Genomic DNA, 13787 nt, shown 5'->3' with positions numbered 1-13787 from the left:
CCGGGGGCCGGAGAAAGGCTTCAGAGTCTGTGTCCAAGCGAGGGGTCGAGACCCGGGATGTCAGTCAAAATCCAGGGGGGAGTCCAGGGAAGTGAGGCGCAGCTCCAATCCAAGGAGGCGGAGGAGATATGTAAACAGAGAACTGCGTTCTGGCACTGGATCTCAGGACACGCAGGCTTTTATGGCGTGAAATCTGAAAGTCAGGTGTTTTGATCACTGATTGCACACAGCCGTGGCAGAAGTGGAGGCTGTAGGGGCGTTCTGAGGAATGAATACCGGTATGCCCCGTAACAGTTTCATCGCAATTAATCACATTTTTTCCATAGTTAACTTGTCACAATCAGATTTGCCAGAGTAGGACCCCAACACAGAGAAGAAATAATAAGAAAAATAACACAATTCGCACTTAAAAAGGAGTGAGGAAAAATAACCAAGGATGCACACGAGGGGTGTGAAAAAACTGAAAATACGCACAAAAGATGTGGAGAGGAAACGGTTAACAATACAAGGCATCGCCACGGCACAGCCACAGGAAACGAGAAGTGTGAGCGGAGCCAAAGCAGAGGAGATGAACACAAATGGAAGGGTGACTCATCAGGACTACAGAGCTTAAAGGCCTACTGAAATGAGATTTTCTTATTTAAACGGGGATAGCAGGTCCATTCTATGTGTCATACTTGATCATTTCGCGATATTGCCATAGTTTTGATGAAAGGATTTAGTAGAGAACATCCACGATAAAGTTCGCAACTTTCGGTGCTAAGAGAAAAGCCCTGCCTCTACCGGAAGTTGCAGACGATGACGTCACACGTGTGGGGGCTCCTCACATATTCACAGTGTTTTTAATAGGAGCCTCCAACAAAAACTGCTATTTGGACTGAGAAAACGACAATTTTCCCATTAATTTGAGCGAGGATGACAGATTCGTGTTCGAGGATATTGATTGCGACGGACTACAAAAAAAAAAAAAAAACAAGTTAAAAAAAAACGTGATTGCATTGGGACGGATTTCAATGTTTTTAGACACATTTAGTAGAATAATTCTGGGAAATCCCTTATATTTCTATTGTGTTGCTAGTGTTTTAGTGAGTTAAATATTACCTGATAGTCGAAGGTGTGTCTCCATGGGTGTCTTGACGCGCAGTGTCTCAGGGGAGTCCACGGCAGCTATGGACGACACAAGCTCAGCTTTTCTCCGGTAAGAAGCGACTTTTTAACCACAATTTTCTCACCAAAAACTGCTGGTTGACATTCAGTCGTGATTCATGTTCGCTTGACCGCGCTCTGATCCATAGTAAATTTTCACCTTCAGGAATTTTAAACAAGGAATCACCGTGTGTTTGTGTGGCTAAAGGCTAAAGCTTCCCAACTTCATCTTTCTACTTTGACTTCTCCAATATTAATTGAACAAATTGCAAAAGATTCAGCAACACAGATGTCCAAAATACTGTGTAATTATGCCGTTAAAGCAGACGACTTATTCAGCCTGTTGTTCACTATTCTTTATTTATTTTAAATTGCCTTTCAAATGTCTATTCCTGGTGTTGGATTTTATCAAATAAATTTCCCCCCAAAATGCAACTTATACTCCAGTGCGACATATATATGTTTGTTTCCTTCTTTATTATGCATTTTCGGCAGGTGCGACTTATACTCCGAAAAATACGGTACTTGTTTAATAAATACATGTTAAAATAGTGTAATTAAAAAAAACGTGACGGATGGGGGCAGTAAACAATCCTTGGCCTCTCCCTTTGTTAACCACACATTCATTCATTTGCACAAGGATAGCTGAATGCATGTTGAAGTTAAGAGGTTTTGGCATCCTACGTGCTATAGCTAGGCCGTGATTTAAAACGGAAGTTTGTCAAAGAAAGGTTGCATCATCACACTCTGCCGTTAACTGGTGCAGCAAACCTTGAGCTCTGACTGTCAGGATCCCGAACCCCTCCTGTTACACTTGCGTGGATTCACTCCTGGTACACGTCCCAAAAACATGCATTGCAAGGATCTTTGGACACTGTGACTCTTAATACTCCATTGGTGTGAATGTGGGTGTAAATATTTTTTGGGGTCCCCGGGTACCCTGTGTTTGACTGGCAACAAGTGTAGGGTGTCCCGAACCTCTCATCTGAAGTCAGCTGAAGCAAGCCCCAGCTCACCAGTGACCCTGAGCCAACAAAATCGGTAGAAATGAATGCATGAACGAATACTGCCGCATGCAGGCATTTTTATTGAGACACCTTAAATTTGCCTGTCTCTTCTTGCTACAGTATGCCAGCGGTAACCAGGAAACAATTGGCTTGTAGCAAATGTATGACATACTGTACTCCTAGAAATCATTCGTCTATGTTGGTTTGTGTGCACATGTCAGCAGGCTGTATTTATCTTGAAGTGCCACTGAACAGTAATGAAAGAATCAGTCATGGTGTGTTCATGCTGTAGTTACAGCTTTTCACATTGAAAAAAGGCACAATGGATATAAAAAAAATAATAGTAAGAAAAAATAATGTGGTGTTTTCCTAATACAGTACAGTAGAAAGGAACCATCAATCAAGACCTGGCTTTAGGTCACGAAATAAGGAACGAAAACATGGTAGATACTAGAAACATGAAAGTGTTGCAGTGGATGATAATACAATATGTTATACCTGCAGGGACTCCCTCCTCAGACATGAAAGTGAGTTTGGGAAAAGATGATGTGAATGAATGAATGGGTTTATTTTGAGCCATGCAAACAAAACAAAAGAATGACATAAAATACAAAAGAAATATATAGATACATTATTTTTACACCTACATTGAAAACATTACATGTGCCTAATCTTTTGTAGATGTCAAGATTGGCTCAAAAGGGAGTGGGAAGAAGTAAACTTATTAGGTCCCACCCCTATACATATACAATATATATATACAATATATAATATAATTCAATTCAGTGGTTGCTGCTATATATTGTCTATATATAATACATTTAAATTCACACACACTTACATATATACATATGTACACGCACATACACACACACATATATACAATTTATATATATATATACATATATACATAAACATATATATATATATATATATATATATATATATACATACACATATACACATACACACACAATCACATACATACACACATGCATATACCCAAAATACACACATATCCATCACACGCACACACACACACACACACACACACACACACACACACACCTGTATAAATACAATATATATAATAGTATCTATAATATACACTTTTGTCTAAACATTATTAACAGTTTATGGTGCCTATGGGAACAAGCTTTCATTTTGACTGTGATATTAGTGGTTAATAGTGAATCTGTGGCTGTGGAGCTATTGCCCCTGATCAACAGGACCTGAGGACCACTCTTGCTATGTGTCCTATGCTGTGCATTAAAAGAGACGAGGGGAGCCCCCTGCCAGAGGAGCTATCCACGAACATAAGATCCCCCACTCGCCTGCCCTGTACTCCAGATAGTGTACCCAAATCCCTTTTCTTAGTTTCCATCGGCACCAATTCTTTAGTCAGAATTCGTATTTGTTTTTACATTTGCAGAAAATTAGTATTACTCAAATTGCATATAGGATTGTTTGTGTACACACACACACACACACACACACATGCGCACACACACACACAAACACACACACACACAATTCAATGTATTCCTCTCATTGATACTAATTCATATAGTTTAACTAGTTGGGTGATGTCATAGAAGTAATAATAATAATGATAATATCAACAATGACTAAACAATAATAATATCGATAATGATAACAATAATAATAACAATATGAACAATAGCAATAGCAATGAAAATAAATGATGACAATAATACATATAAAATAATGAAGATGATGATGATGATGATAATGATAATAACAACAATAATAATAATAATAACAATAATCATTATCAGCCAGTGATGGAGTTTAACACTTAGGCATCCATGTTCACATTCATATACATTGCCCATACCATTTTTTTGTATCTTGTTTTGAACTGATGGACATTTGAACATTGCTTGAGCCCCACATCCAATCCGTTCCAAAGTTCCAAATGTGCAATCACTCCCACTCTGCTGCTTGCAGACGTAGAGAACAGGGCATTGATTTACGCGCCTTAAATGGTTATTGACAAGCCACCAGTTGGTAAAGCTCTCCAAGTCTAGAATTGATTGTAGCGCTCATGCGGATTGCAAGTAGTTTTAAATGTATGATGAATGTAAGGCTGTTGCTGCATGCAGGGTCAACACAGCTCGGGTCTAATTTGTATCTCCAACACTTATGTTGATAAGCCAGCTGGTTGGTCTGCTTATTGATTGCTTACATCGTGGTAATGTGTTTATTGATGTGTTAAATAGGTAAACAGATTTGAGGTAAATAGATGATAACATGGCTGTCAATTATTAGTAGCACTAGTCTGATTCAACTAGGTCCCAGCACTGTCTTACTTTCACATTTTTCATACATGTCCTCCCATCTGGTGGTCAAGTTCAATTAGATCTCATAAAGGCAATATTTTCAAAGCTGTTTGATGGATGGGATTGAATTTTAAATATTCATAAATTACCTTTGTCACTTTGATGGATTTCGCGTTGCCCTCGTAGAACCTTTACTGGACAGTTTAATCATCGCTTATAAATTCTGTGTGCTTGGGATTGTTATGAGGTAAACAGAAAGCCCTAGATCAAGTCACGCTTTCAGCCTTCATCTTTTTTGGTCAATGCAAAAGCTAAAGTTCAAGCAAGAGACATGAAAGAGCTGAAATATAGGTAAAAAAAAACTTGGTGAGATTTTGAGATCTCTTTGTCGATGTTCCCGTCGATGTGATTAACAGTCTTATCCGGCACAGACCATCCGCCTATATTATACACCCCCGTGCCACCAACCCCACCCACGTCAACCGACGCACGGAGGGGGGGTGGGGGGAGGGGGGGTGCTAGCGGGGTGTATAAGGAAAAATCATGGATGCAAAGGATTTTGGGTATTTGTTGTGTTGCGTTTATGTTGAGTTACTGTGAGGATGTCCTCCCGAAATGTGTTTGTCATTCTTGTTTGGCGTGGGTTCACAGTGTGGTGTATATTACTAAGAGTGTTAAAGTTGTTTACATCACAACCTTCAGTGTAACCTGTATCACCCAGTATCTGCGGAAGCCTCTTACAACATGTTGCTGGACTGGCAAGCAGTTTGTACACGTTGTAGAAGGCGTCAAAGGCAATGGCTTCATAGCATGCCCTTATTATTGTTATCCGGGTGGCCATCAGTTGATATTCGCGAGAATTATTGCGGCTCCCATTGTCTTCTTTATTTGGTGAAACAGCGCAAAATGGCTCTTTAAGTGGTAAAGGTTGCCGACCCCTGCTCTGATATATCATAGATTCTGTAGCCGCTTTGCATTAATCACTCTGTTCAAAGAGATTTCAAAGAAAACTGTTGAATAAAACCTGTATCAATTGTCCCCCTTCTGCACCTGAGTCCTCATTCTCGCCAAGGTCTAACAGTTTCACTATGTAAAGTGCTTTGAATCACCAGAGAGAAAGCGCTATATAAATATAATTCACTTCACCTCACATGGGGAACAAATCAACAAATCATAACAAAATTGGACTTGCTAAAATGCAATTTTACCTATTTCTCTTTTAATAACTTGCCTTTTGGGTCCAAAACATGTTTCAAGACTTTGCAACCTCAAATGTATATTTACAAATTATATATTTTTCCAATGATTTGTATTACCATGTCTTTTATGCATAACTGTCAACATTTGTTCCTTTATTATGGGGAATTTAACAGGGAAATACCAGGAAACAAGAATTTGTGCCAAGCGCCGGGCTGCCATGGTTGTTGTTTTTTTCTACAAAATGCCTTCTATGTAAGACAAATTTGCTCATCTTGAGGAATGTGTACCAAAATTGGAGATATGACACCAAACATTTCATGGATAACAATACCATATTGCTCCCTTGGTTTGTTCCAAAGTACTCAGGTAGATGGTCTGTGCCAGAAAAGACTGTCGATCACATCGACGGGAACATCGACAAAGAGATCTCACGGCATTTGCTTTTATTCAGTGCTCGAGAAGAGTTGTGGCCTGCTTCACAATAACAACACGTCTGGTTGGGAAAAACATCGCTCCCTTATCACCTGACCTGTCTCTGTTTGGTTTTTTTAACATTCCTTAGCTCAAGTGGGTCAAAAAGGTGAACTGTTTTGAATGCATAGTGGACAGAGCTCTGGAAGATCCCGGAAAAATCCTTCCAGGAGTGCATTAAGGCTGGTCTATGGGGATTACTTCAAACGGGAAAAGGTGTAGTCTGTAGATGAGATCTAAAAGTATATTATATTGTATCACTAGACTGGGAACCTTCGTGACACACCTCAGTGTAACGAACAAAATAGTTATGAAAGTAGGACTATGTTTTCTGTAGTTCCCAGTTGTTTCAAACCAAAAATAATATACATATAAACATTACTATTGCAATTTTTTAATTACTGCGCAAAATGGTTTAAACAAAAACACTTGAGAAAATCCAGGTTTCCAAAATGAGAAAATATTAAAGTAAAATTAAAAATGTCCAAAACACAGAAAAACAGGCAAGAAGAAAGGGGCATGAAGACTTTGACTGGTTTGGAGCAGGACTTAATGACAAATGATGACCTGACTAATACTACACAGCAAACTTAAAACCACATACACAGACTAATAAGATACTACTATTGTGGACCAGTACGAGACACAAGGAGGAGAGTAGCACGGGCGGTATAGCTCGGTTGGTAGAGCGGCCGTGCCAGCAACTTGAGGGTTCCAGCTTTGATCCCCGCTTCCGCCATCCTAGTCACTGCCGTTGTGTTCTTGGGCAAGACACTTTACCCACCTTCTCCCAGTGACACCCACACTGGTTTAAATAGAACTTAGATATTGGGTTTCTGTTACACCTGGGTGAAGTATTGTCTGGATTTTGTCTGGTTTCATGTTGTCTTGTCATTTCCTGTTTTATTTTCAATCAATCAATCAATGTTTATTTATATAGCCCTAAATCACAAATGTCTCAAAGGACTGTACAAACCACTACGACTACGACATCCTCGGAAGAACCCACATAAGGGCAAGGAAAACTCACACCCAGTGGGACGCCAGTGACAATGATGACTATGAGAAACCTTGGAGAGGACCTCAAATGTGGGCAACCCCCCCCCCCCCACCCCACCCCCTCTAGGGGACCGAAAGCAATGGATGTCGAGCGGGTCTAACATGATACTGTGCAAGTTCAATCCATAGTGGCTCCAACACAGCCGCGAGAGTTCAGTTCAAAGTGGATCCAAGACAGCAGCAAGAGTCCCGTCCACAGGAAACCATCCCAAGCGGAGGCGGATCAGCAGCGTAGATATGTCCCCAACGGATACACAGGCGAGCGGTCTATCCTGGGTCTCGACTCTGGACAGCCAGTACTTCATCCATGGTCATCGGACCAGACCCCCTCCACAAGGGAGGGGGGGACAGAGGAGAAAAAGAAAAGAAGCGGCAGATCAACTGGTCTAAAAAGGAGGTCTATTTAAAGGCTAGAGTATACAAATTAGTTTTAAGGTGAAACTCAATGGTTAACTCTCCCTCTCGTTTCAGGTCACTTGCCCTTCCTCCTGTTTCAATGGTCTGATGTCTCTCCTCATTGCCTGATTGTGCCCACCTGTGTCACCCTCCCTCATGTGTATAAATGTCTCGTCCTCCTCTGGTCTTGTGCCAGAGTATATCGTCTCGCTACGTACCTCCAGCCTTGTCCACAGCCTTGAATCAGGTTTTGCTAAGTATTGCCTTGCCTTATTTATTGATTTCTTTGTTTTCTCTGAGAAAGAGTGATTTTAGTTTGCTAAAGTTTTTGGTCAAGATTTTTGTTTGTTTAATTTCAGTGCTTTGTCTTATTTTTTTTCCCCCTCCTCTTGGAGTGTTTTTGCTTTGTAGTTATCTCAGCTTTTTATAGCGTACTTTCTGTTTAAAGTTTCTTGTCTCCTCTGCGTGAGTAATTTACCTTTTTTTAGCTAATCATAGATTGTTGTTCTTTTTGTTATTAGATTTGTGTGTAATTTTGCTATCGACTTTTTCCTCCCTACGGAGTGATTTTCTGTTTATTGCGTTCTGCCTATATGTCTTTTGTTACTCTAATACAGGTGTCGGCAACACGCGGCTCCGGAGCCGCATGCGGCTCTTTGGCATCTCTGATGTGGCTCAGCTGCCGTCACCCCAGACTGTAACAGGGGGATTCCGGATTTCGGTGTCTCTCCTGGACATCACCCGGGGTGAACATTCTCAGAAGTTTTCACTCGGACTACAACATTGAGGGCGTGCCGTGATGGCTTTACTTTAAACATCCTCTACGAAATGTCATCGCGCCCGCCTTTACGCAATGATATTTGCGTGCCGACCGGGCGCATGCATTTCGCTGCTTCTATCGTCACGTGTATGAGATTGCAAGGCATACTGGGTGATACAGAGTACACTGAAAGTTGTGATATAAACAACTTTAACACTTTTACTAATATGCACCACACTGTGAACCCACACCAAACAAAAATGACAAACACATTTCAGGAGAACATCTTCACAGTAACACAACATAAACGCAACACAACAAATACCCAGAATCCTTTTCATCCATGACTCTTCCTGACTATGTTGTACACCCCTGTGCCACCAACCCCGCCCACCTCAACCGACGCACGGAGAGGGGGGCTTGTTGGTGCTAGCGGGATGTATAAGGAAGAGTCATGGATGCAAATGCCATCCATCCATTTTCTACCGCTTATTCCCTTTCGGAGTCGCGGGGGGCGCTGGCGCCTATCTCAGCTACAATCGGGCGGAAGGCAGGGTACACCCTGGACAAGTCGCCACCTCATCGCAGGGCCAACACAGATGGACAGACAACATTCACACTCACATTCACACACTAGGGCCAATTTAGTTTCGCCAATCAACCTATCCCCAGGTGCATGTCTTTGGAAGTGGGAGGAAGCCGGAGTACCCGGAGGGAAGCCACGCATTCACGGGGAAAACATGCAAACTCCACACAGAAAGATCCCGAGCCTGGATTTGAACCCAGGACTGCAAGAACTTCGTATTGTGAGGCAGACGCACTAACCCCTCTGCCACCGTGAAGCCTAGATTATGGGTATTTGTTGTGTTGCGTTTATGTTGTGTTACTGTGAGGATGTTCTCCCGAAATGTGTTTGTCATTCTTGTTTGGTGTGGGTTCACGGTGTGGTGCATATTAGTAAGACTGTTAAAGTTGTTTATATCACAACCTTCAGTGTAACCTGTATCACCCAGTATCTGCGGAAGCCTCTTACAACATGTTGCTGGACTGGCAAGCAGTTTGTACACGTTGTAGAAGGCGTCAAAGGCAATGGCTTCATAGCACGCCTTTATTATTGTTATCCGGGTGGCCATCAGTTGATATTCGCGAGAACTATTGCGGCTCCCATTGTCTTCTTTATTTGATGAAACGGGTCAAAATGGCTCTTTAAGTGGTAAAGGTTGCCGACCCCTGCTCTAATATATCATAGATTCTGTAGCCGCTTTGCATTAATCACTCAGTTCAAAGAGATTTCAAAGAAAACTGTTGAATAAAGCCTGTGTCAATCGTCCCCCTTCTGCACCTGAATCCTCATTCTCGCCAAGGTCACTAGAGAAAAAGCGCTATACAAATATAATTCACGTCACCTCACATGGGGAACAAATCAACAGATCATAACAAAATTGGACCTGCTAAAATTCAATTTTACCTATTTCTCTTTTAATAACTTGCCTTTTGGGTCCAAAACATGTTTCAAGACTTTGCAACCTCAAATGTATATTTACAAATTATATATTTTTCCAATGATTTGTATTACCATGTCTTTTATGCATAACTGTCAACATTTATTCTTTTAATATGGGGAATTTAACAGGGAAATACTAGGAAACACGAGTTTGTGCCAAGCGCCGGGCTGCCATGGTTGTCACCTGAGCTGTGGTGTGTGCAACAAACCATGTTTTACTGCTGTACATTTATTTTGAAGCTATTTTTTTTTTATAGGCTTCAGGAACTTAAAAAAATTATGGCTCTCTCCAGTCAAATTGACTCACACGAAATAGGACGGACCAAGTGGGAGGAGTGTAAGCAATCATTATAATGACTTCTGACTTGGAAGAAGAAGGGTCTGGTAGAATTGGTTGGAATAAAATGTAAAAATTTAAGCCAAATGTGATCAGAACCTGTGGAAAAATGGCTAAAGCGCGGACCTGGATCAAGAGGAAAAGAAGGTAAGACGCCAGTATTCTATCCCGCTTTCTATTCAACTGATGCTCGAGAAAATGCTGAGTGCGTGAGGAAACACAGGCCTTGCTGTCTATGGAAGAGCAGGAAGCTCTGGGAATGGTGACTTGTTTACATATATATTTTTTTTCTCATAATGTTGACAATATCAAGTTTAGAGGGCATCATGGACCAGGCTGACAAAAACATACAATTAAGTGATCAAAATAATAGTTTTAGATGCCTCTGCAGTTCTGTAGATGACGTCACACCAAGAGCGGGCGGCATATCGAGTCTGGCGATGAAGATGGTGTGTTCCAAGTAAAGTTAGTATTCTACCCACAACTCAAAAACTAATTGATACTATGGGAAATGACTACACAATTCATTTTTTGGGTCGAGAATTCCACATGTTAGTGAAATGTCTGTGACAATTTGTCACATTCCAGTCGGGCTGTGTTTCCTGGGTTGGTGTTTATTTCCAATCAGTGCTCTTTATTTTTGTTCAATTTCCTGCTTGTCTCCCTGAGCGCTGTTTCCCCTCACCTGCTGCTGAATGGCAGCCAAGCCACCCCTGGTGTTAATCAGCAGGATGCTATTTATGCCAGCTTTGCCTGTTCCTCAGTACTCGAGGATTGATTATTGTTTGAGAACCTTTATATGCATGAATGATTCCTCCTTGTTTAAATATATCAAAAACCCTGCGCATAGATCTCTTGTTTCCTGCATCTTCGAGTCACCACTACTCGGGACGGCGAGGCGCTTTTGGGAAGGTGGCCATGCTAGCAATCTGAGGATTCTTGGTTTGATTTCCACCTTCTACCAACCTCGTCACGTCCATTGTGTCTTTGAGCAAGACACTTCACCCTTGCTCCTGATGGGTCCTGGTTAGCGCCTTGCATGGCAGCTCCCGCCATCAGTGTGTGAATGTATATGTGAATGGGTGAATGTGGAAATGGTGTCAAAGCGCTTTGAGTACCTTCAAGGTAGAAAAGCACTATACAAGTACAAACCCTGTTTCCATATGAGTTGGGAAATTGTGTTGGATGTAAATATAAACGGAATACAATGATTTGCAAATCCCTTTCAACCCATATTCAATTGAATGCACTACAAAGACAAGATATTTGATATTCAAAAATTATTAAACTTTATTTTTTTTTGGCAAATAATAATTAACTTAGAATTTCATGGCTGCAACACATGCCAAAGAAGTTGGGAAAGGGCATGTTCACCACTGTGTTACATCACCTTTTCATTTAACAACACTCAATAAACGTTTGGGAACTGAGGAGACACATTTTTTAAGCTTTTCAGGTGGAATTATTTCCCATTCTTGTTTGATGTAATGCTTAAGTTTTTCAACAGTCCGGGGTCTCTGTTGTCGTATTTTAGGCTTCAAAATTTTCAATGGGGGACAGGTCTGGACTACAGGCAGGCCAGTCTATTACCCGCACTCTTTTACTATGAAGCCACGGTGTTGTAACATGTGGTGTGGCATTGTCTTCCTGAAATAGACTGCTTGAATGGCAGTATATGTTACTCCAAAACCTGTAAATACCTTTCAGCATTAATGGTGCTTTGACAGACGTGTAAGTTACCCATGCCTTGGGCACTAATACACCTCCATACCATCACAGATGCTGGCTTTCAAACTTTGCGCCTATAACAATCTGGATGGTTCTTTTCCTCTTTGTTCCCGAGGACACAAATGTCCACAGTTTCCAAAAACATTTTGAAATGTGGACTCGTCAGACAACAGAACACTTTTCCACTTTGCATCAGTCCATCTTAGATGATCTCGGGCCCAGAGAAGCCGGCGGCGTTTCTGGATGTTGTTGATAAATGGCTTTCGCTTTGCATAGTAGAGCTTTAACTTGCACTTACAGATGTAGCGACCAACTGTATTTAGTGACAGTGGTTTTCTGAAGTGTTCCTGAGCCCATGCGGTGATATCCTCTAGAGATTGATGTCGGTTTTTTATACATTGCCGTCGGAGGGATCAAAGGTGACGGTCATTTAATGTTGGTTTTCGGCCATGCCGCTTACGTGGAGTGATTTCTCCAGATTCTCTGAACCTTTTGATGATATTATAGACCAGGGGTCGGGAACCTTTTTGGCTGAGAGAGCCAAGAAGCCAAATATTTAAAAATGTATTTCCGTAAGAGCCACATAATAATTTTTTTAACACTGAACACAACAAAACGCGTGCATTTTTAAGAAAGACCAACATTTGTAGAGAGGTCTCTTATTCTTTGTTATAAAATTGTTATTCTGAAGCTAACTGTGGAGGGGGTGTGGCCTGCTGGCCTGCAGCGAAGCAGGGTGTTGCCAGGACTGGCCTCGAATTCAGCGACAGGTACGTAGACTTCCCACCTGGGCCTTTTTATCTGATCACCTGTCGCTATGTTATAAGCAGCAGCCAGGAGGAGAGACGGGCTTGGGGCTAGAAACCAGAGCACGAGCGAGAACGAAAGAGAAAAAGACAACTGCTGGAAAGCAACTGAGAGACTTATTGAAAAATGAAACAATATTGTAACCCTGAAACTGGCTCTCATGTCAGTGCTTGGTGGTCTGAAGAACCCCCAGGAGGGCAAGCCCCACAATAACCAATAATAAATAAATGACTTCTTACCAACTTCTTGAACATAAAAATGCATGACAATATTTTATATTTTGAACATTATTTTTAACACTGTGATTACAAGTGGAATTATTCATTATTTATCGTGTTAAGAAATGTCAGCTCAGATTTATCCGAGAGCCAGATGCAGTCATCAAAATAGCCACATCTGGCTCGCGAGCCATAGGTTCCCTACCCCTGTTATAGACCGTAGATGTTGAAATCCCTAAATGTCTTGCAATTGCACTTTGAGAAACGTTGTTCTTAAACTGTTTGACTATTTGCTCATGCAGTTGTGGAATAAAGGGGTGTACCTCGCCCCATCTTTTCTTGTGAAAAACTAAACATTTTTTGGGAAGCTGTTTTTATACCCAATCATGGCAACCACCTGTTCCCAATTAGCCTGCACACCTGTGGGATGTTCCAAATAAGTCTGTGATGAGCATTCCTCATCTTTATCAGTATTTATTGCCACCCTTCCCAACTTCTTTGTCACATGTTGCTGGCATCAAATTCTAAAGTTAATGATTATTTGCACAAAAAAAAAAGTATCAGTTTGAACATCAAATATGTTGTCTTTGTAGCATATTCAACTGAATATGGGGTTGAAAATTCTTTGCAAATCATTGTATTCCGTTTATATTTACATCTAACACAATTTCCCAACTCATATGGAAACGGGGCTTGTATAACCTATTTACCATTTACAACTGCAGCCATGCGAGTTCACAACATAATCCTTGAGCCCTGAGGAGCAGGCGAGGCATGCATAAATAGCAGCCTGCTGATTAACACCAGGTGTGGCCATGCTGCCAATCAGCAGCAGGTGAGTGGAAACAGTG

The sequence above is a fragment of the Nerophis ophidion genome, linkage group LG09, assembly GCF_033978795.1.
Source record: "Nerophis ophidion isolate RoL-2023_Sa linkage group LG09, RoL_Noph_v1.0, whole genome shotgun sequence".
Taxonomy (NCBI): domain Eukaryota; kingdom Metazoa; phylum Chordata; class Actinopteri; order Syngnathiformes; family Syngnathidae; genus Nerophis; species Nerophis ophidion.
The sequence above is the reverse complement of the archived record's forward strand: the minus strand, read 5'-3'. Positions refer to the sequence as shown.